The 24,623-nt window shown below is 46.3% G+C and overlaps 1 non-coding gene across 1 annotated transcript; it reads left to right on the top strand.

The window, feature by feature from the left end:
• The first annotated feature begins 20,980 nt into the window (after positions 1-20,980).
• On the top strand, positions 20,981-21,052 carry TRNAH-GUG (transfer RNA histidin (anticodon GUG)). Its single transcript has one exon. It is a non-coding gene; the product is annotated as a tRNA-His (tRNA).
• Positions 21,053-24,623: the final 3,571 nt, after the last annotated feature.

Raw genomic sequence — 24,623 nt, forward strand, 5'->3', positions numbered from 1 at the left:
GTTTTCAGTCGCCGGCGCTAGGCCTACCCACACAAGTGAGGTATCATTTTTATCGGGAGACGTGGGGGAACGCTGGGTGGAAGGAAATTTGTGGCTCCTCTCAGATTCCAGAACTTTCTGCCACAGAAATATGAGGAACATGTGTTTTTTTAGCCAAATTTTGAGGTTTGCAAAGGATTCTGGGTAACAGAACCTGGTCCGAGCCACACAAGCCACCCCATCTTGGATTCCCCTAGGTCTCTAGTTTTCAGAAATGCACAGGTTTGGTAGGTTTCCCTAGGTGGCGGCTGAGCTACAGGCCAAAATCTACAGGTAGTCACTTTGCTAAAAACAGCTCTGTTTTCTGTGATGTGTCCACGTTGTGTTTTGGGGCATATCCTGTCGCGGGCGCTAGGCCTACCCACACAAGTGAGGTATCATTTTTATCGGGAGATATGGGGGAACGCTGGGTGGAAGGAAATTTGTGGCTCCTCTCAGATTCCAGAACTTTCTGCCACCGAAATGTGAGGAACATGTGTTTTTTTAGCCACATTTTGAGGTTTGCAAAGGATTCTGGGTAACAGAACCTGGTCCGAGCCACACAATCACCCCATCTTGGATTCCCCTAGGTCTCTAGTTTTCAGAAATGCACAGGTTTGGTAGGTTTCCCTAGGTGGCGGCTGAGCTACAGGCCAAAATCTACAGGTAGGCACTTTGCAAAAAACACCTCTGTTTTCCTTCACCAATTTGGCTGTGTCCACGTTGCGCTTTGGGGCATTTCCTGTCACGGGCGCTAGGCCTACCCACACAAGTGAGGTATCATTTTTATCAGGAGACGTGGGGGAACGCTGGGTGGAAGGAAATTCGTGGCTCCTCTTAGATTCCAGAACTTTCTGCCACAGAAATGTGAGGAACATGTGTTTTTTTAGCCAAATTTTGAGGTTTGCAAAGGATTCTGGGTAACAGAACCTGGTCCGAGCCACACAAGTCACCCCATCTTGGATTCCCCTAGGTCTCTAGTTTTCAGAAATGCACAGGTTTGGTAGGTTTCCCTATGTGGCGGCTGAGCTACAGGCCAAAATCTACAGGTAGGCACTTTGCAAAAAACACCTCTGTTTTCCTTCACCAATTTGGCTGTGTCCACGTTGCGCTTTGGGGCATTTCTTGTCACGGGCGCTAGGCCTACCCACACAAGTGAGGTTTCATTTTTATCGGGAGACATGGGGGAACGCTGGGTGGAAGGAAATTTGTGGCTCCTCTCAGATTCCAGAACTTTCTGCCACAGAAATGTGAGGAACATGTGTTTTTTTAGCCACATTTTGAGGTTTGCAAAGGATTCTGGGTAACAGAACCTGGTCCGAGCCACACAAGTCACCCCATCTTGGATTCCCCTAGGTGTCTAGTTTTCAGAAATGCACAGGTTTGGTAGGTTTCCCTAGGTGGCGGCTGAGCTACAGGCCAAAATCTACAGGTAGGCACTTTGGAAAAAACACCTCTGTTTTCCTTCACCAATTTGGCTGTGTCCACGTTGCGCTTTGGGGCATTTCCTGTCACGGGCGCTAGGCCTACCCACACAAGTGAGGTATCATTTTTATCGGGAGACATGGGGGAACGCTGGGTGCAAGGAAATTTGTGGCTCCTCTCAGATTCCAGAACTTTCTGCAACAGAAATGTGAGGAACATGTGTTTTTTTAGCCAAATTTTGAGGTTTGCAAAGGATTCTGGGTAACAGAACCTGGTCCGAGCCACACAAGTCACCCCATCTTGGATTCCCCTAGGTCTCTAGTTTTCAGAAATACACAGGTTTGGTAGGTTTCCCTAGGTGGCGGTTGAGCTACAGGCCAAAATCTACAGGTAGGCACTTTGCAAAAAACACCTCTGTTTTCCTTCACAAATTTGGATGTGTCCACGTTGCGCTTTGGGGCGTTTCCTGTCACGGGCGCTAGGCCTACCCACACAAGTGAGGTATCATTTTTATCGGGAGACGTGGGGGAACGCTGGGTGGAAGGAAATTTGTGGCTCCTCTCAGATTCCAGAACTTTCTGCCACCGAAATGTGAGGAACATGTGTTTTTTTAGCCACATTTTGAGGTTTGCAAAGGATTCTGGGTAACAGAACCTGGTCCGAGCCACACAATCACCCCATCTTGGATTCCCCTAGGTCTCTAGTTTTCAGAAATGCACAGGTTTGGTAGGTTTCCCTAGGTGGCGGCTGAGCTACAGGCCAAAATCTACAGGTAGGCACTTTGCAAAAAACACCTCTGTTTTCCTTCACCAATTTGGCTGTGTCCACGTTGCGCTTTGGGGCATTTCCTGTCACGGGCGCTAGGCCTACCCACACAAGTGAGGTATCATTTTTATCAGGAGACGTGGGGGAACGCTGGGTGGAAGGAAATTCGTGGCTCCTCTCAGATTCCAGAACTTTCTGCCACAGAAATGTGAGGAACATGTGTTTTTTTAGCCAAATTTTGAGGTTTGCAAAGGATTCTGGGTAACAGAACCTGGTCCGAGCCACACAAGTCACCCCATCTTGGATTCCCCTAGGTCTCTAGTTTTCAGAAATGCACAGGTTTGGTAGGTTTCCCTATGTGGCGGCTGAGCTACAGGCCAAAATCTACAGGTAGGCACTTTGCAAAAAACACCTCTGTTTTCCTTCACCAATTTGGCTGTGTCCACGTTGCGCTTTGGGGCATTTCCTGTCACGGGCGCTAGGCCTACCCACACAAGTGAGGTATCATTTTTATCGGGAGACATGGGGGAACGCTGGGTGGAAGGAAATTTGTGGCTCCTCTCAGATTCCAGAACTTTCTGCCACAGAAATGTGAGGAACATGTGTTTTTTTAGCCACATTTTGAGGTTTGCAAAGGATTCTGGGTAACAGAACCTGGTCCGAGCCACACAAGTCACCCCATCTTGGATTCCCCTAGGTGTCTAGTTTTCAGAAATGCACAGGTTTGGTAGGTTTCCCTAGGTGGCGGCTGAGCTACAGGCCAAAATCTACAGGTAGGCACTTTGGAAAAAACACCTCTGTTTTCCTTCACCAATTTGGCTGTGTCCACGTTGCGCTTTGGGGCATTTCCTGTCACGGGCGCTAGGCCTACCCACACAAGTGAGGTATCATTTTTATCGGGAGACGTGGGGGAACGCTGGGTAGAAGGAAATTTGTGGCTCCTCTCAGATTCCAGAACTTTCTGCCACAGAAATGTGAGGAACATGTGTTTTTTTAGCCAAATTTTGAGGTTTGCAAAGGATTCTGGGTAACAGAACCTGGTCCGAGCCACACAAGCCACCCCATCTTGGATTCCCCTAGGTCTCTAGCTTTCAGAAATGCACAGGTTTGGTAGGTTTCCCTAGGTGGCGGCTGAGCTACAGGCCAAAATCTACAGGTAGGCACTTTGCAAAAAACACCTCTGTTTTCCTTCACAAATTTGGATGTGTCCACGTTGCGCTTTGGGGCGTTTCCTGTCACGGGCGCTAGGCCTACCCACACAAGTGAGGTATCATTTTTATCGGGAGACGTGGGGGAACGCTGGGTGGAAGGAAATTTGTGGCTCCTCTCAGATTCCAGAACTTTCTGCCACCGAAATTTGAGGAACATGTGTTTTTTTAGCCACATTTTGAGGTTTGCAAAGGATTCTGGGTAACAGAACCTGGTCCGAGCCACACAAGTCACCCCATCTTGGATTCCCCTAGGTCTCTAGTTTTCAGAAATGCACAGGTTTGGTAGGTTTCCCTAGGTGGCGGCTGAGCTACAGGCCAAAATCTACAGGTAGGCACTTTGCAAAAAACACCTCTGTTTTCCTTCACCAATTTGGCTGTGTCCACGTTGCGCTTTGGGGCATTTCCTGTCACGGGCGCTAGGCCTACCCACACAAGTGAGGTATCATTTTTATCAGGAGACGTGGGGGAACGCTGGGTGGAAGGAAATTCGTGGCTCCTCTTAGATTCCAGAACTTTCTGCCACAGAAATGTGAGGAACATGTGTTTTTTTAGCCAAATTTTGAGGTTTGCAAAGGATTCTGGGTAACAGAACCTGGTCCGAGCCACACAAGTCACCCCATCTTGGATTTCCCTAGGTCTCTAGTTTTCAGAAATGCACAGGTTTGGTAGGTTTCCCTATGTGGCGGCTGAGCTACAGGCCAAAATCTACAGGTAGGCACTTTGCAAAAAACACCTCTGTTTTCCTTCACCAATTTGGCTGTGTCCACGTTGCGCTTTGGGGCATTTCCTGTCACGGGCGCTAGGCCTACCCACACAAGTGAGGTTTCATTTTTATCGGGAGACATGGGGGAACGCTGGGTGGAAGGAAATTTGTGGCTCCTCTCAGATTCCAGAACTTTCTGCCACAGAAATGTGAGGAACATGTGTTTTTTTAGCCACATTTTGAGGTTTGCAAAGGATTCTGGGTAACAGAACCTGGTCCGAGCCACACAAGTCACCCCATCTTGGATTCCCCTAGGTGTCTAGTTTTCAGAAATGCACAGGTTTGGTAGGTTTCCCTAGGTGGCGGCTGAGCTACAGGCCAAAATCTACAGGTAGGCACTTTGGAAAAAACACCTCTGTTTTCCTTCACCAATTTGGCTGTGTCCATGTTGCGCTTTGGGGCATTTCCTGTCACGGGCGCTAGGCCTACCCACACAAGTGAGGTATCATTTTTATCGGGAGACGTGGGGGAACGCTGGGTAGAAGGAAATTTGTGGCTCCTCTCAGATTCCAGAACTTTCTGCCACAGAAATGTGAGGAACATGTGTTTTTTTTGCCAAATTTTGAGGTTTGCAAAGGATTCTGGGTAACAGAACCTGGTCCGAGCCACACAAGCCACCCCATCTTGGATTCCCCTAGGTCTCTAGTTTTCAGAAATGCACAGGTTTGGTAGGTTTCCCTAGGTGGCGGCTGAGCTACAGGCCAAAATCTACAGGTAGGCACTTTGCAAAAAATACCTCTGTTTTCCTTTAAACAAATTTGGATGTGTCCACGTTGCGCTTTGGGGCATTTTCTGTCACGGGCGCTAGGCCTACCCACACAAGTGAGGTATCATTTTTATCGGGAGACTTGGGGGAACGCTGGGTGGAAGGAAATTCGTGGCTCCTCTCAGATTCCAGAACTTTCTGCCACAGAAATGTGAGGAACATGTGTTTTTTTAGCCAAATTTTGAGGTTTGCAAAGGATTCTGGGTAACAGAACCTGGTCCGAGCCATACAAGTCACCCCATCTTGGATTCCCCTAGGTCTCTAGTTTTCAGAAATACACAGGTTTGGTAGGTTTCCCTAGGTGGCGGTTGAGCTACAGGCCAAAATCTACAGGTAGGCACTTTGCAAAAAACACCTCTGTTTTCCTTCACCAATTTGGCTGTGTCCACGTTGCGCTTTGGGGCATTTCCTGTCACGGGCGCTAGGCCTACCCACACAAGTGTGGTATCATTTTTATCGGGAGACGTGGGGGAACGCTGGGTAGAAGGAAATTTGTGGCTCCTCTCAGATTCCAGAACTTTCTGCCACAGAAATGGGAGGAACATGTGTTTTTTTAGCCAAATTTTGAGGTTTGCAAAGGATTCTGGGTAACAGAACCTGGTCCGAGCCACACAAGCCACCCCATCTTGGATTCCCCTAGGTCTCTAGTTTTCAGAAATGCACAGGTTTGGTAGGTTTCCCTAGGTGGCGGCTGAGCTACAGGCCAAAATCTACAGGTAGGCACTTTGCAAAAAACACCTCTGTTTTCCTTCTCAAATTTGGATGTGTCCATGTTGCGCTTTGGGGCATTTTCTGTCACGGGCGCTAGGCCTACCCACACAAGTGAGCTATCATTTTTATCGGGAGACTTGGGGGAACGCTGGGTGGAAGGAAATTCGTGGCTCCTCTCAGATTCCAGAACTTTCTGCCACAGAAATGTGAGGAACATGTGTTTTTTTAGCCACATTTTGAGGTTTGCAAAGGATTCTGGGTAACAGAACCTGGTCCGAGCCACACAAGTCACCCCATCTTGGATTCCCCTAGGTGTCTAGTTTTCAGAAATGCACAGGTTTGGTAGGTTTCCCTAGGTGGCGGCTGAGCTACAGGCCAAAATCTACAGGTAGGCACTTTGGAAAAAACACCTCTGTTTTCCTTCACCAATTTGGCTGTGTCCACGTTGCGCTTTGGGGCATTTCCTGTCACGGGCGCTAGGCCTACCCACACAAGTGAGGTATCATTTTTATCGGGAGACGTGGGGGAACGCTGGGTAGAAGGAAATTTGTGGCTCCTCTCAGATTCCAGAACTTTCTGCCACAGAAATGTGAGGAACATGTGTTTTTTTTGCCAAATTTTGAGGTTTGCAAAGGATTCTGGGTAACAGAACCTGGTCCGAGCCACACAAGCCACCCCATCTTGGATTCCCCTAGGTCTCTAGTTTTCAGAAATGCACAGGTTTGGTAGGTTTCCCTAGGTAGCGGCTGAGCTACAGGCCAAAATCTACAGGTAGGCACTTTGCAAAAAATACCTCTGTTTTCCTTTAAACAAATTTGGATGTGTCCACGTTGCGCTTTGGGGCATTTTCTGTCACGGGCGCTAGGCCTACCCACACAAGTGAGGTATCATTTTTATCGGGAGACGTGGGGGAACGCTGGGTGGAAGGAAATTCGTGGCTCCTCTCAGATTCCAGAACTTTCTGCCACAGAAATGTGAGGAACATGTGTTTTTTTAGCCAAATTTTGAGGTTTGCAAAGGATTCTGGGTAACAGAACCTGGTCCGAGCCATACAAGTCACCCCATCTTGGATTCCCCTAGGTCTCTAGTTTTCAGAAATACACAGGTTTGGTAGGTTTCCCTAGGTGGCGGTTGAGCTACAGGCCAAAATCTACAGGTAGGCACTTTGCAAAAAACACCTCTGTTTTCCTTCACCAATTTGGCTGTGTCCACGTTGCGCTTTGGGGCATTTCCTGTCACGGGCGCTAGGCCTACCCACACAAGTGAGGTATCATTTTTATCGGGAGACGTGGGGGAACGCTGGGTGGAAGGAAATATGTGGCTCCTCTCAGATTCCAGATCTTTCTGCCACAGAAATGTGAGGAACATGTGTTTTTTTAGCTAAATTTTGAGGTTTGCAAAGGATTCTGGGTAACAGAACCTGGTCCGAGCCACACAAGTCACCCCATCTTGGATTCCCCTAGGTCTCTAGTTTTCAGAAATGCACAGGTTTGGTAGGTTTCCCTAGGTGGCGGCTGAGCTACAGGCCAAAATCTACAGGTAGGCACTTTGGAAAAAACACCTCTGTTTTCCTTCACCAATTTGGCTGTGTCCACGTTGCGCTTTGGGGCATTTCCTGTCACGGGCGCTAGGCCTACCCACACAAGTGTGGTATCATTTTTATCGGGAGACGTGGGGGAACGCTGGGTAGAAGGAAATTTGTGGCTCCTCTCAGATTCCAGAACTTTCTGCCACAGAAATGGGAGGAACATGTGTTTTTTTAGCCAAATTTTGAGGTTTGCAAAGGATTCTGGGTAACAGAACCTGGTCCGAGCCACACAAGCCACCCCATCTTGGATTCCCCTAGGTCTCTAGTTTTCAGAAATGCACAGGTTTGGTAGGTTTCCCTAGGTGGCGGCTGAGCTACAGGCCAAAATCTACAGGTAGGCACTTTGCAAAAAACACCTCTGTTTTCCTTCTCAAATTTGGATGTGTCCATGTTGCGCTTTGGGGCATTTTCTGTCACGGGCGCTAGGCCTACCCACACAAGTGAGCTATCATTTTTATCGGGAGACTTGGGGGAACGCTGGGTGGAAGGAAATTCGTGGCTCCTCTCAGATTCCAGAACTTTCTGCCACAGAAATGTGAGGAACATGTGTTTTTTTAGCCAAATTTTGAGGTTTGCAAAGGATTCTGGGTAACAGAACCTGGTCCGAGCCACACAAGTCACCCCGTCTTGGATTCCCCTAGGTCTCTAGTTTTCAGAAATGCACAGGTTTGGTATGTTTCCCTATGTGGCGGCTGAGCTACAGGCCAAAATCTACAGGTAGGCACTTTGCAAAAAACACCTCTGTTTTCCTTCACCAATTTGGCTGTGTCCACGTTGCGCTTTGGGGCATTTCCTGTCACGGGCGCTAGGCCTACCCACACAAGTGAGGTATCATTTTTATCGGGAGACGTGGGGGAACGCTGGGTGGAAGGAAATTTGTGGCTCCTCTCAGATTCCAGAACTTTCTGCCACAGAAATGTGAGGAACATGTGTTTTTTTAGCCAAATTTTGAGGTATGCAAAGGATTCTGGGTAACAGAACCTGGTCCGAGCCACACAAGTCACCCCATCTTGGATTCCCCTAGGTCTCTAGTTTTCAGCAATGCACAGGTTTGGTAGGTTTCCCTAGGTGGCGGCTGAGCTACAGGCCAAAATCTGCAGGTAGGCACTTTGCAAAAAACACCTCTGTTTTCCTTCACAAATTTGGATGTGTCCACGTTGCGCTTTGGGGCGTTTTCTGTCGCCGGCGCTAGGCCTACCCACACAAGTGAGGTATCATTTTTATCGGGAGACGTGGGGGAACGCTGGGTGGAAGGAAATTTGTGGCTCCTCTCAGATTCCAGAACTTTCTGCTACAGAAATATGAGGAACATGTGTTTTTTTAGCCAAATTTTGAGGTCTGCAAAGGATTCTGGGTAACAGAACCTGGTCCGAGCCACACAAGCCACCCCATCTTGGATTCCCCTAGATCTCTAGTTTTCAGAAATGCACAGGTTTGGTAGGTTTCCCTAGGTGGCGGCTGAGCTACAGGCCAAAATCTACAGGTAGTCACTTTGCTAAAAACAGCTCTGTTTTCTGTGATGTGTCCACGTTGTGTTTTGGGGCATATCCTGTCGCGGGCGCTAGGCCTACCCACACAAGTGAGGTATCATTTTTATCGGGAGACATGGGGGAACGCTGGGTGGAAGGAAATTTGTGGCTCCTCTCAGATTCCAGAACTTTCTGCCACAGAAATGTGAGGAACATGTGTTTTTTTAGCCAAATTTTGAGGTTTGCAAAGGATTCTGGGTAACAGAACCTGGTCCGAGCCACACAAGTCACCCCATCTTGGATTCCACTAGGTCTCTAGTTTTCAGAAATGCACAGGTTTGGTAGGTTTCCCTAGGTGGCGGCTGAGCTACAGGCCAAAATCTACAGGTAGGCACTTTGCAAAAAACACCTCTGTTTTCCTTCACCAATTTGGCTGTGTCCACGTTGCGCTTTGGGGCATTTCCTGTCACGGGCGCTAGGCCTACCCACACAAGTGAGGTATCATTTTTATCAGGAGACGTGGGGGAACGCTGGGTGGAAGGAAATTCGTGGCTCCTCTCAGATTCCAGAACTTTCTGCCACAGAAATGTGAGGAACATGTGTTTTTTTAGCTTCATTTTGAGGTTTGCAAAGGATTCTGGGTAACAGAACCTGGTCCGAGCCACACAAGTCACCCCATCTTGGATTCCCCTAAGTCTCTAGTTTTCAGAAATGCACAGGTTTGGTAGGTTTCCCTAGGTAGCGGCTGAGCTACAGGCCAAAATCTGCAGGTAGGCACTTTGCAAAAAACACCTCTGTTTTCCTTCACCAATTTGGATGTGTCCACGTTGCGCTTTGGGGCGTTTTCAGTCGCCGGCGCTAGGCCTACCCACACAAGTGAGGTATCATTTTTATCGGGAGACGTGGGGGAACGCTGGGTGGAAGGAAATTTGTGGCTCCTCTCAGATTCCAGAACTTTCTGCCACAGAAATATGAGGAACATGTTTTTTTTTAGCCAAATTTTGAGGTTTGCAAAGGATTCTGGGTAACAGAACCTGGTCCGAGCCACACAAGCCACCCCATCTTGGATTCCCCTAGGTCTCTAGTTTTCAGAAATGCACAGGTTTGGTAGGTTTCCCTAGGTGGCGGCTGAGCTACAGGCCAAAATCTACAGGTAGTCACTTTGCTAAAAACAGCTCTGTTTTCTGTGATGTGTCCACGTTGTGTTTTGGGGCATATCCTGTCGCGGGCGCTAGGCCTACCCACACAAGTGAGGTATCATTTTTATCGGGAGATATGGGGGAACGCTGGGTGGAAGGAAATTTGTGGCTCCTCTCAGATTCCAGAACTTTCTGCCACAGAAATATGAGGAACATGTGTTTTTTTAACCAAATTCTGAGGTTTGCAAAGGATTCTGGGTAACAGAACCTGGTCCGAGCCACACAAGTCACCCCATCTTGGATTCCCCTTGGTCTCTAGTTTTCAGAAATGCACAGGTTTGGTAGGTTTCCCTAGGTGGCGGCTGAGCTACAGGCCAAAATCTACAGGTAGGCACTTTGCAAAAAACACCTCAGTTTTCCTTCACCAATTTGGCTGTGTCCACGTTGCGCTTTGGGGCATTTCCTGTCACGGGCGCTAGGCCTACCCACACAAGTGAGGTATCATTTTTATCGGGAGACGTGGGGGAACGCTGGGTGGAAGGAAATTTGTGGCTCCTCTCAGATTCCAGAACTTTCTGCCACAGAAATGTGAGGAACATGTGTTTTTTTAGCCAAATTTTGAGGTTTGCAAAGGATTCTGGGTAACAGAACCTGGTCGGAGCCACACAAGTCACCCCATCTTGGATTCCCCTTGGTCTCTAGTTTTCAGAAATGCACAGGTTTGGTAGGTTTCCCTAGGTGGCGGCTGAGCTACAGGCCAAAATCTACAGGTAGGCACTTTGCAAAAAACACCTCTGTTTTCCTTCACCAATTTGGCTGTGTCCACGTTGCGCTTTGGGGCATTTCCTGTCACGGGCGCTAGGCCTACCCACACAAGTGAGGTATAATTTTTATCGGGAGACGTGGGGGAACGCTGGGTGGAAGGAAATTCGTGGCTCCTCTCAGATTCCAGAACTTTCTGCCACAGAAATGTGAGGAACATGTGTTTTTTTAGCTTCATTTTGAGGTTTGCAAAGGATTCTGGGTAACAGAACCTGGTCCGAGCCACACAAGTCACCCCATCTTGGATTCCCCTAGGTCTCTAGTTTTCAGAAATGCACAGGTTTGGTAGGTTTCCCTAGGTGGCGGCTGAGCTACAGGCCAAAATCTGCAGGTAGGCACTTTGCAAAAAACACCTCAGTTTTCCTTCACAAATTTGGATGTGTCCACGTTGCGCTTTGGGGCGTTTTCTGTCGCCGGCGCTAGGCCTACCCACACAAGTGAGGTATCGTTTTTATCGGGAGACGTGGGGGAACGCTGGGTGGAAGGAAATTTGTGGCTCCTCTCAGATTCCAGAACTTTCTGCCACAGAAATATGAGGAACATGTGTTTTTTTAACCAAATTTTGAGGTTTGCAAAGGATTCTGGGTAACAGAACCTGGTCCGAGCCACACAAGCCACCCCATCTTGGATTCCCCTACGTCTCTAGTTTTCAGAAATGCACAGGTTTGGTAGGTTTCCCTAGGTGGCGGCTGAGCTACAGGCCAAAATCTACAGGTAGTCACTTTGATAAAAACAGCTCTGTTTTCTGTGATGTGTCCACATTGTGTTTTGGGGCATATCCTGTCGCGGGCGCTAGGCCTTCCCACACAAGTGAGATATCATTTTTATTGGGAGACTTGGCGGAACATAGAATAGCAAAACAAGTGTTATTGCCCCTTGTCTTTCTCTACATTTTTTCTTTCCAAATGTAAGACAGTGTAAAAAAGACGTCTATTTGAGAAATGCCCTGTAATTCACATGCTAGTATGGGCACCCCGGAATTCAGAGATGTGCAAATAACCACTGCTTCTCAACACCTTATCTTGTGCCCATTTTGGAAATACAAAGGTTTTCTTGATAGCTATTTTTTACTCTTTATATTTCAGCTAATGAATTGCTGTATACCCGGCATAGATTGAAAACCCACTGCAGGGTGCAGGTCATTTATTGGCTCTGGGAACCTAGAGTTCTTGATGAACCTATAAGCCCTATATATCCCCGCAACCAGAAGAGTCCAGCAGACGTACCGGTATATTGCTTTCGAAAATCTGACATTGCTGGAAAAAGTTACAGAGTAAAACGTAGAGAAAAATTGATGTTTTTTTCACCTCAATTTCAATATTTTTCTTTTTCAGTTGTTATTTTCTGTAGGAAACCCTTGTAGGATCTACACAAATTACCCCTTGCTGAATTCAGATTTTTGTCTACTTTTCAAAAATGTTGCGGTTTCTGGGATCCAGCGTTGGTTTCATGCCCATTTCTGTCACTGACTGGAAGGAGGCTGAAAGCACAACATTTTTTAAAAATGGGGTATGTCCCCGTAAAATGCCAAAATTGTTTTGAAAAATTGGGTTTTCTGATTCAAGTCTGCCTGTTCCTGAAAGCTGGGAAGCTGGTGATTTTATAACTGCAAACCCTTTGTTGATGCCCTTTTCAGGGGAAAAACCACAAGCCTTCTTCTGCAGCCCATTTTTCCAATTTTTTTGAAAAAAACGAAATTTTCACTGTTTTTTGGCTAATTTCTTGGCCTCCTTCTGGGGAACCCACAAAGTCTGGGTACCTCTAGAATCCCTAGGATGTTGGAAAAAAAGGACGCAAATTTGGCGTGGGTAGCTTATGTGAACAAAAAGTTATGAGAGCCTAAGCGCGAACAGCTGGTTCAAATAGCCAAAAAAAGGCTCGGCACAGGAGGGGGAAAAGGCCTGGCAGCGGAGGGGTTAAACAAACCTTCACAGTCAGAAGGGCTTCCAGGTGCTGTTATTTATTAAAAAAACTGCAAAGAACACCAGTTTATGCAATGTTGATGACATTTACTTCACCCCTTTATTGTTGCATTAATGGGTTTTCAAGTCACAAAACGGGTCCCTGATTAAGCCCAAGTGGACTTCTGAGCTGCTGTAGCTCTGTGGGGTCTCCAGCTCTCCTAGGGCCTCAGATCTACCACTACAACACCAGCCTTACCCTAAGTTGTGCAGTAGATTATTTTTTTTTTTTATTTATTGGTATTTCAGATGGTACATATTATTCATAGGATTGTAACAGGTTGCAGAGCTGTATGAATCTCCTTTCCATGACAACTTTTGAACAGTTACCCATTACTGCTATTATATTATGTTACCACCACGCTGAGGGCTGTTCCTTGCATAAATCTGTAAGCAGGCTTGTGATCTGTGGTGTGGGCCTCCTGTGGGTCTCCGGTTCAGCGCTGTATGCCCATGGAGCAGGGTGGTCGGTTCCCACCATTTCCAGCTCTGGCACGTCAGGTACTCATCATCTCTTATTACAACAAATAACAAGCAAGCCAAACAACTTGCCCAGAAACCGAGACCTAACTACGCATCGTGTGAGTGTGTCTACCGCTGTATGGGGCCCAGCCGGGGGGGGGGGAAGGGACCCAGGGGAACCCTCCCGAGTGTATGATCTTCCAGGGAGGTCTAGGAGAGGTGTGTTTGTCATGCTCCTAACTCCGCAAGTTAAGAGGCCCATCTGCATCGTCATCATAGTCATGTCAGGAGTGTTCCATGCTCCCGCCACCTCTGCCCATAGGGGAGCTATCTGTCTGTTCCTCAGCCCTCTCATTTCTTCCCTCTGAAGTGCCCTTTCTTCTGCCTTGCCAAGGAAGTGATGTCTGCTTATAGCACGTGTCCTACTTTTATAATGTTTTCAGGGCACTTCGCCCACTTCATATCTAGCCAAAATCCTTTAGCACTGGGAGACCACGTGTCTGCTGAATATCTTACCTCCACCATTGGGGGTATAAAAGGTGTACTTTGGCTCTGTTGTAAATTATTATATAGGGCTCAATTTGGTTGGGTTGTGAATTGCTGTCAAGCTCTAAATCTCAGAATTCTCTTAGTCACACCTTTTTATGTCTTGCGTACACAGTGAATGTGCTGTGAGACATATTGTTTAGAATTCAGTGGGCTTACCACATGCCCATAGCTTACTTACCATTAATTGTTTTCTATGTCACTCACATTTGCAATATTTCGATTGCTTAGCTCCCATAGACTGAATCTTCCTTTCTTGTGTTCATTCCTCCATGGAGGATGGACCAAGTACATGTGTTCTTTTCGTCTTTCTACAGTACACTATTTTTTATATTTTAAAAGTGTTTTCGTATCATTCTTGGATGTGCAATGTGCTTTCCAACATTCATGACAAGCATACAGCTTATTTTTCACCCTAAACGCCGTCTCTATTGACACTTTAGTTACTTTCTCACACTGTATTCCTCTGCATGACTATACTCTACTCCCCTCAGTGCCACTGTACTCTACACTGTGCAACTCTATACCACTCCACTCTACTCAGTTCTACTCCACTCTAATCTACATTGTTCCACTCTATCACTCCACTCTATGCCACTCTAATCTATGCCACTCCACTATACGCCACTTCACTCCACTTTATGCTACTCCATTCTATGCCACTCCACCCTGTCACTCTCTGCTATGCCCCTCTACTCCACTCCACTCCACTCTACTCTATGCCACTTCCCTTCATTCCTCTCTACGCCACCCTACTTCATAGAATGCCACTTTATGTGACTCTATGCCCCTCTGCTCTACATCACTCTAGAATACTCAACTGAACTCTACTCTATACAATTCCACTCTACTTTACTCCTCTCCACTCTATGCCTCTCCACTCTATGCTACTCTACTCCAGTCTACTGTACGCCACTTTATTTTATCCCATTCTACTCTACGCCACTGTACACCACTCAACTCTATGCCACTCTACTCCGTTGCACCCCTCTCTACTCTACGCTACTCTACTCCATGCTACTATACTCCACTCTAAGCCACTGTACTCTCCACCACTAAGCTCTATTCCACTCTACTATATGCCACTCCATGCCACTCTAATCCACCCCACAGAATGCCACTCTACTCTATGCCACTCCACTCAACTCCATGCCATTCCACACTTTTGCACTCTACCCTACTCTGTGCCTCTCCATTCCACTCCATGCCACTCCACTCTATCCCACTACGCTCTACTCTAGTTCACTCTATGCCACTCCACTTTACTCTCTCCCACTCTACTCTATACTACTTCATTCCATGCCACTTCACTGTACTCCACTCCACTCCATCTCACACAATATCACTCAATGGCACTACATGCGCTCTACTCTATGCCACTCTACTGCACACTACTCTATGCTGTGCCACTCTACATTACTCTCCTGTAGGCCTTTCTACTCTATGCCACTTTTTACTCTGCTCCTCTCTACACCACAGTGTCACTCCATGCAACGCGACTGTATGCTACTCAACTCCACAACACTCTACTTCATGCAGTCCGACTCCACTCCTCCTAATTCTTTGCCACCCCTCTCCATGACACACTGTTCTCTGACTCTATGCCATTCCATTCCACTTCACTCTACACCACACTATGCCACTCTACACCACACTACTTTACTCTATGCTACTCTATGCCATTCTATGCAACCTCACTCCTCTCTACCCCACTCTGCTCTATGCCACTCCATTCCTCACAATGCTATTCAACGCCATGCCAAGGCACACCACTTCATTATATTCCACTGTATTCTATGACACATTACGTCACTCTACTCTTTGCACTTCAATCTACTCCCTTCTATGACCCTCCATTCATCACCACTCCATTGTTTGCTAGTCAAGTTTACGCCACTTCATTCCACACAATGCAACTCTAAAGCAGTATGCACCAAGCAGCTGATTGTGACTGAAGAGACACCCAGAAAAGAAAAAAACAACAATATGTGGGGGCCTGTTCCGAGCCCCTCCTGGCCTGGAGGAGTTTGGTCGGCCGTGGATTAAGTTTTTGCAGTGTTCACTTCCCCGACCCCAGCACTCATAGAACACTTGAGACTTGCAGGGCAGAGTGGTGGATCTTGTTAAGAAGTCTGGGCTTCTTGGTTTATGGGGAGTCTTGTCACTGGAAGCAGAGAGGTAAATATTTGCTGTGATCTGCTACTCAAAGAAAAGACCCTGATCTAACTTGAAAAGATGGGTTTTAAACAAACGCTAAATCTATCCACTCCACGGACACTGTGACCTTTTTTAAGCCTATCAGAGCCACACCAGGGTAGATTTTTCAGAGCCCAAGTAGCTCACCGTGATCGTATAGTGGTTAGTACTCTGCGTTGTGGCCGCAGCAACCTCGGTTCGAATCCGAGTCACGGCATTGCGGGTGGCAATGTCACGGCAGTTGGGTAGCATTTTTATTCTCACTTCTTAATATTTACATGAGTTAAGAGCTTGAACCTAATTTCAACGGTGAAATTAAATGTCTTTGAAGAACGCGTTAACAATCTTATTATTTATTTCACCTTTCTGCGCTTTTACGTTTGTGGCGGTCCTGATGTGAAAAGTATGAGCTACAGTTTGGTTTCACGGGACCCGATCAGCAAGAGGGATGGATGTCTGTGTCTCCTGTACCTGCAGCGCCGAGGCTCCTGTACTGACTCGGAGTAGCTTTCAATGTTGAAAGGGATCCTGCTAGTCAAATATCAGTTTTTGCAGCAATTCAGGCCGCGAAGAAAAAAGGTCTAAAAATAAATATTTGTATAGAAAGTAAGACTGAGCTCCCAAGGGTCTTAAAGAAAGAGGCGACAGAGAAGGACACTGAGAGGCGCACTCACCCAATCAGCGTTTGGCTTCATCATCCCGCACCCGACGGATCACCGGGCAGCTAGAGGGAAAGTTTTAAAACTTAAGCCAAGTTTATTAGTCGTGGTCGAATCGTGAATTACACAATTACGCTCCTTTGTGGAATTTGGAGTAATGTGGGGAAAGACATCTACCCAAGAGCGGAGGAAAAGAGCGCGAGCAGCGGCTGTTGTGCCAGTTCTGTTGCATTTAGAGCGATTTTCTTGTGCAAAGTGTATATCAGGTTCCTTTCGGATCTGAGCGTGTATTTTGCACAAGGAAAATAGCCTTGTGTAATTCTGTACAACCTCGCATAATGTTGCTGTAATTTCGCGTAATTACACTGCAGTGAGTTACACTGGTTACGCCCATCCCTACATTTGACTCATGTTTAACAGAGAGGTCCGTCCATCCATTGATCCATTCATCTGTCCATCCATCTTTTTGCCCGTGTGCCTGCTTATCTATCTGCTCACCTACCTGTGCGTGACTGTGAACCTGTCTAACAGAGTGTTGATGCCTGGATGTATGCTTTGTTAACACTATAACGCTCATAGGGACATTGAGGAGGACATCTTGGCGCTATGGTTTTTTTGGTATGAAGCAACAGTTTTCAAATCCTGACAGTCCACACAAAGTTGATCATATGTGATCCCATTTTCGTACCAACAGCTGCTTCTCGATATACTTATCGGTCCACGTCTATTACTACATGTGCTTTCTATTTACTTTCTATTTCAATCTGGGTATCTGCCTTACTGCCTATTTCTGCCCATCTCTGTTTATGTTAACACTTCAAAGACTACATGCTGAGTACCAAGGTCTTTGTGGCGTGGTTCTTTGTAAAGCAGGCGCGTGTGATTTACAGCGGTTTCTGTGAAGCTGATTATATCTCATCCATGATTTACTAACAGCTACATACCTGCCTTTCTGTCTACAAACCTGTACAGATGCATCGGTGCATGTGGCTTATTTATGACGATCTGTTTAACCTTCTATCCGTCCTTCTATCTGTGCAACTGTCTTACAGTTCCCCCTCTTTTATGTTGTTACAACACTATTTGTTAAACAAACCTTCACAGTCAGAAGGGCTTCCAGGCGCTGTTATTTATTAAAAAAACTGCAAAGAACACCAGTTTATGCAATGTTGATGACATTTACTTCACCCCTTTATTGTTGCATTAATGGGTTTTCAAGTCACAAAACGGGTCCCTGATGAAGCCTAAGTGGACTTCTGAGCTGCTGTAGCTCTGTGGGGTCTCCAGCTCTCCTAGGGCCTCAGATCTACCACTACAACACCAGCCTTACCCTAAGTTGTGCAGTAGATTTTTTATTTTTTTTATTTATTGGTATTTCAGATGGTACATATTATTCACAGGATTGTAACAGGTTGCAGAGCTGTATGAATCTCCTTTCCATGACAACTTTTGAACAGTTACCCATTACTGCTATTATATTATGTTACCACCATGCTGAGGGCTGTTCCTTGCATAAATCTTTAAGCAGGCTTGTGATCTGTGGTGTGGGCCTCCTGTGGGTCTCCGGTTCAGCGCTGTGTGCCCATGGAGCAGGGTGGTCGGTTGCCACCATTTCCAGCTCTGGCACGTGAGGTACTCATCATCTCTTATTACAACAAATGACAAGCAAGCCAAACAACTTGCCCAGAAACCGAGACCTAACTACGCATCGTGTGAGTGTGTCTACCGCTGTATGGGGCCCAGCCGGGGGGGGGAAGGGACCCAGGGGAACCCTCCCCAGTGTATGATCTTCCAGGGAGGTCTAGGAGAGGTGTGTTTGTCGTGCTCCTAACTCCGCAAGTTAAGAGGCCCATCTGCATCGTCATCATAGTCATGTCAGGAGTGTTCCATGCTCCCGCCACCTCTGCCCATAGGGGAGCTATCTGTCTGTTCCTCAGCCCTCTCATTTCTTCCCTCTGAAGTGCCCTTTCTTCTGCCTTGCCAAGGAAGTGATGTCTGCTTATAGCACGTGTCCTACTTTTATAATGTTTTCAGGGCACTTCGCCCACTTCATATCTAGCCAAAATCCTTTAGCACTGGGAGACCACATGTCTGCTGAATATCCTACCTCCACCATTGGGGGTATAAAAGGTTTACTTTGGCTCTGTTGTAAATTATTATATAGGGCTCAGTTTGGTTGGGTTGTGAATTGCTGTCAAGCTCTAAATCTCAGAATTCTCTTAGTCACACCTTTTTATGTCTTGCGTACACAGTGAATGTGCTGTGAGACATATTGTTTAGAATTCAGTGGGCTTACCACACGCCCATAGCTTACTTACCATTAATTGTTTTCTATGTCACTCACATTTGCAATATTTCGATTGCTTAGCTCCCATAGACTGAATCTTCCTTTCTTGTGTTCATTCCTCCATGGAGGATGGACCAAGTACATGTGTTCTTTTCGTCTTTCTACAGTACGCTATTTTTTATATTTTAAAAGTGTTTTCGTATCATTCTTGGATGTGCAATGTGCTTTCCAACATTCATGACAAGCATACAGCTTATTTTTCACCCTAAACGCCGTCTCTATTGACACTTTAGTTACTTTCTCACACTGTATTCCTCTACATGACTATACTCTACTCCCCTCAGTGCCACTGTACTCTACACTGTGCAACTCTATACCACTCCACTCTACTCAGTTCTACTCCACTCTAATCTACATTGTTCCACTCTATCACTCCACTCTATGCCACTCTAATCTATGCCACTCCACTATACGCCACTTCACTCCACTTTATGCTACTCTATTCTATGCCACTCCACTCTGTCACTCTCTACTATGCCCCTCTACTCCACTCCACTCCACTCTACTCTATGCCACTTCCCTTCATTCCTCTCTACGCCACCCTACTTCATAGAATGCCACTTTATGTGACTCTATGCCACTCTGCTCTACATCACTTTTAGAATACTCAACTGAACTCTACTCTATACAATTCCACTCTACTTTACTCCTCTCCACTCTATGGCTCTCCACTCTATGCTACTCTACTCCAGTCTACTGTACGCCACTTTATTTTATCCCATTCTACTCTACGCCACTGTACACCACTCAACTCTATGCCACTCTACTCCGTTGCACCCCTCTCTACTCTACTCTACTCTACTCCATGCTACTATACTCCACTCTAAGCCACTGTACTCTCCACCACTAAGCTCTATTCCACTCTACTGTATGCCACTCCATGCCACTCTGATCCACCCCACAGAATGCCACTCTACTCTATGCCACTCCACTCAACTCCATGCCATTCAACACTTTTGCACTCTACCCTACTCTGTGCCTCTCCATTCCACTCCATGCCACTCCACTCTATCCCACTACGCTCTACTCTAGTTCACTCTATGCCACTCCACTTTACTCTCTCCCACTCTACTCTATACTACTTCATTCCATGCCACTTCACTGTACTCCACTCCACTCCATCTCACACAATATCACTCAATGGCACTACATGCGCTCTACTCTATGCCACTCTACTGCACACTACTCTATGCTGTGCCACTCTACACAACTCTCCTGTAGGCCTTTCTACTCTATGCCACTTTTTTCTCTGCTCCTCTCTACACCACAGTGTCACTCCATGCAACGCAACTGTATGCTACTCAACTCCACAACACTCTACTTCATGCAGTCCGACTCCACTCCTCCTAATTCTTTGCCACCCCTCTCCATGACACACTGTTCTCTGACTCTATGCCATTCCATGCCCCTTCACTCTACACCACACTATGCCACTCTACACCACACTACTTTACTCTATGCTACTCTATGCCATTCTATGCAACCTCACTCCTCTCTACCCCACTCTGCTCTATGCCACTCCATTCCTCACAATGCTATTCAACGCCATGCCAAGGCACACCACTTCATTATATTCCACTGTATTCTATGACACATTACGTCACTCTACTCTTTGCACTTCAATCTACTCCCTTCTATGACCCTCCATTCATCACCACTCCATTGTTTGCTAGTCAAGTTTACGCCACTTCATTCCACACAATGCAACTCTAAAGCAGTATGCACCAAGCAGCTGATTGTGTCTGAAGAGACACCCAGAAAAGAAAAAAACAACAATATGTGGGGGCCTGTTCCGAGCCCCTCCTGGCCTGGAGGAGTTTGGTCGGCCGTGGATTAAGTTTTTGCAGTGTTCACTTCCCCGACCCCAGCACTCATAGAACACTTGAGACTTGCAGGGCAGAGTGGTGGATCTTGTTAAGAAGTCTGGGCTTCTTGGTTTATGGGGAGTCTTGTCACTGGAAGCAGAGAGGTAAATATTTGCTGTGATCTGCTACTCAAAGAAAAGACCCTGATCTAACTTGAAAAGATGGGTTTTAAACAAACGCTAAATCTATCCACTCCACGGACACTGTGACCTTTTTTAAGCCTATCAGAGCCACACCAGGGTAGACTTTTCAGAGCCCAAGTAGCTCGCCGTGATCGTATAGTGGTTAGTACTCTGCGTTGTGGCCGCAGCAACCTTGGTTCGAATCCGAGTCACGGCATTGCGGGTGGCAATGTCACGGCAGTTGGGTAGCATTTTTATTCTCACTTCTTAATATTTACATGAGTTAAGAGCTTGAACCTAATTTCAACGGTGAAATTAAATGTCTTTGAAGAACGCGTTAACAATCTTATTATTTATTTCACCTTTCTGCGCTTTTACGTTTGTGGCGGTCCTGATGTGAAAAGTATGAGCTACAGTTTGGTTTCACGGGACCCGATCAGCAAGAGGGATGGATGTCTGTGTCTCCTGTACCTGCAGCGCCGAGGCTCCTGTACTGACTCGGAGTAGCTTTCAATGTTGAAAGGGATCCTGCTAGTCAAATATCAGTTTTTGCAGCAATTCAGGCCGCGAAGAAAAAAGGTCTAAAAATAAATATTTGTATAGAAAGTAAGACTGAGCTCCCAAGGGTCTTAAAGAAAGAGGCGACAGAGAAGGACACTGAGAGGCGCACTCACCCAATCAGCGTTTGGCTTCATCATCCCGCACCCGACGGATCACCGGGCAGCTAGAGGGAAAGTTTTAAAACTTAAGCCAAGTTTATTAGTCGTGGTCGAATCGTGAATTACACAATTACGCTCCTTTGTGGAATTTGGAGTAATGTGGGGAAAGACATCTACCCAAGAGCGGAGGAAAAGAGCGCGAGCAGCGGCTGTTGTGCCAGTTCTGTTGCATTTAGAGCGATTTTCTTGTGCAAAGTGTATATCAGGTTCCTTTCGGATCTGAGCGTGTATTTTGCACAAGGAAAATAGCCTTGTGTAATTCTGTACAACCTCGCATAATGTTGCTGTAATTTCGCGTAATTACACTGCAGTGAGTTACACTGGTTACGCCCATCCCTACATTTGACTCATGTTTAACAGAGAGGTCCGTCCATCCATTGATCCATTCATCTGTCCATCCATCTTTTTGCCCGTGTGCCTGCTTATCTATCTGCTCACCTACCTGTGCGTGACTGTGAACCTGTCTAACAGAGTGTTGATGCCTGGCTGTATGCTTTGTTAACACTATAACGCTCATAGGGACATTGAGGAGGACATCTTGGCGCTATGTTTTTTTTGGTATGAAGCAACAGTTTTCAAATCCTGACAGTCCACACAAAGTTGATCATATGTGATCCCATTTTCGTACCAACAGCTGCTTCTCGATATACTTATCGGTCCACGTCTATTACTACATGTGCTTTCTATTTACTTTCTATTTCAATCTGGGTATCTGCCTTACTGCCTATTTCTGCCCATCTCTGTTTATGTTAACACTTCAAAGACTACATGCTGAGTACCAAGGTCTTTGTGGCGTGGTTCTTTGTAAAGCAGGCGCGTGTGATTTTCAGCGGTTTCTGTGAAGCTGATTATATCTCATCCATGATTTACTAACAGCTACATACCTGCCTTTCTGTCTACAAACCTGTACAGATGCATCGGTGCATGTGGCTTATTTATGACGATCTGTTTAACCTTCTATCCATCCTTCTATCTGTGCAACTGTCTTACAGTTCCCCCTCTTTTATGTTGTTACAACACTATTTGTTAAACAAACCTTCACAGTCAGAAGGGCTTCCAGGCGCTGTTATTTATTAAAAAAAACTGCAAAGAACACCAGTTTATGCAATGTTGATGACATTTACTTCACCCCTTTATTGTTGCATTAATGGGTTTTCAAGTCACAAAACGGGTCCCTGATGAAGCCTAAGTGGAGTTCTGAGCTGCTGTAGCTTTGTGGGGTCTCCAGCTCTCCTAGGGCCTCAGATCTACCACTACAACACCAGCCTTACCCTAAGTTGTGCAGTAGATTTTTTATTTTTTTTATTTATTGGTATTTCAGATGGTACATATTATTCACAGGATTGTAACAGGTTGCAGAGCTGTATGAATCTCCTTTCCATGACAACTTTTGAACAGTTACCCATTACTGCTATTATATTATGTTACCACCATGCTGAGGGCTGTTCCTTGCATAAATCTTTAAGCAGGCTTGTGATCTGTGGTGTGGGCCTCCTGTGGGTCTCCGGTTCAGCGCTGTGTGCCCATGGAGCAGGGTGGTCGGTTGCCACCATTTCCAGCTCTGGCACGTGAGGTACTCATCATCTCTTATTACAACAAATGACAAGCAAGCCAAACAACTTGCCCAGAAACCGAGACCTAACTACGCATCGTGTGAGTGTGTCTACCGCTGTATGGGGCCCAGCCGGGGGGGGGAAGGGACCCAGGGGAACCCTCCCCAGTGTATGATCTTCCAGGGAGGTCTAGGAGAGGTGTGTTTGTCGTGCTCCTAACTCCGCAAGTTAAGAGGCCCATCTGCATCGTCATCATAGTCATGTCAGGAGTGTTCCATGCTCCCGCCACCTCTGCCCATAGGGGAGCTATCTGTCTGTTCCTCAGCCCTCTCATTTCTTCCCTCTGAAGTGCCCTTTCTTCTGCCTTGCCAAGGAAGTGATGTCTGCTTATAGCACGTGTCCTACTTTTATAATGTTTTCAGGGCACTTCGCCCACTTCATATCTAGCCAAAATCCTTTAGCACTGGGAGACCACGTGTCTGCTGAATATCCTACCTCCACCATTGGGGGTATAAAAGGTTTACTTTGGCTCTGTTGTAAATTATTATATAGGGCTCAGTTTGGTTGGGTTGTGAATTGCTGTCAAGCTCTAAATCTCAGAATTCTCTTAGTCACACCTTTTTATGTCTTGCATACACAGTGAATGTGCTGTGAGACATATTGTTTAGAATTCAGTGGGCTTACCACACGCCCATAGCTTACTTACCATTAATTGTTTTCTATGTCACTCACATTTGCAATATTTCGATTGCTTAGCTCCCATAGACTGAATCTTCCTTTCTTGTGTTCATTCCTCCATGGAGGATGGACCAAGTACATGTGTTCTTTTCGTCTTTCTACAGTACGCTATTTTTTATATTTTAAAAGTGTTTTCGTATCATTCTTGGATGTGCAATGTGCTTTCCAACATTCATGACAAGCATACAGCTTATTTTTCACCCTAAACGCCGTCTCTATTGACACTTTAGTTACTTTCTCACACTGTATTCCTCTACATGACTATACTCTACTCCCCTCAGTGCCACTGTACTCTACACTGTGCAACTCTATACCACTCCACTCTACTCAGTTCTACTCCACTCTAATCTACATTGTTCCACTCTATCACTCCACTCTATGCCACTCTAATCTATGCCACTCCACTATACGCCACTTCACTCCACTTTATGCTACTCTATTCTATGCCACTCCACTCTGTCACTCTCTACTATGCCCCTCTACTCCACTCCACTCCACTCTACTCTATGCCACTTCCCTTCATTCCTCTCTACGCCACCCTACTTCATAGAATGCCACTTTATGTGACTCTATGCCACTCTGCTCTACATCACTTTTAGAATACTCAACTGAACTCTACTCTACACAATTCCACTCTACTTTACTCCTCTCCACTCTATGGCTCTCCACTCTATGCTACTCTACTCCAGTCTACTGTACGCCACTTCATTTTATCCCATTCTACTCTACGCCACTGTACACCACTCAACTCTATGCCACTCTACTCCGTTGCACCCCT

This window comes from Pleurodeles waltl, chromosome 12 (assembly GCF_031143425.1).
Source record: "Pleurodeles waltl isolate 20211129_DDA chromosome 12, aPleWal1.hap1.20221129, whole genome shotgun sequence".
In the NCBI taxonomy this organism is placed as follows: Eukaryota; Metazoa; Chordata; class Amphibia; order Caudata; family Salamandridae; genus Pleurodeles; species Pleurodeles waltl.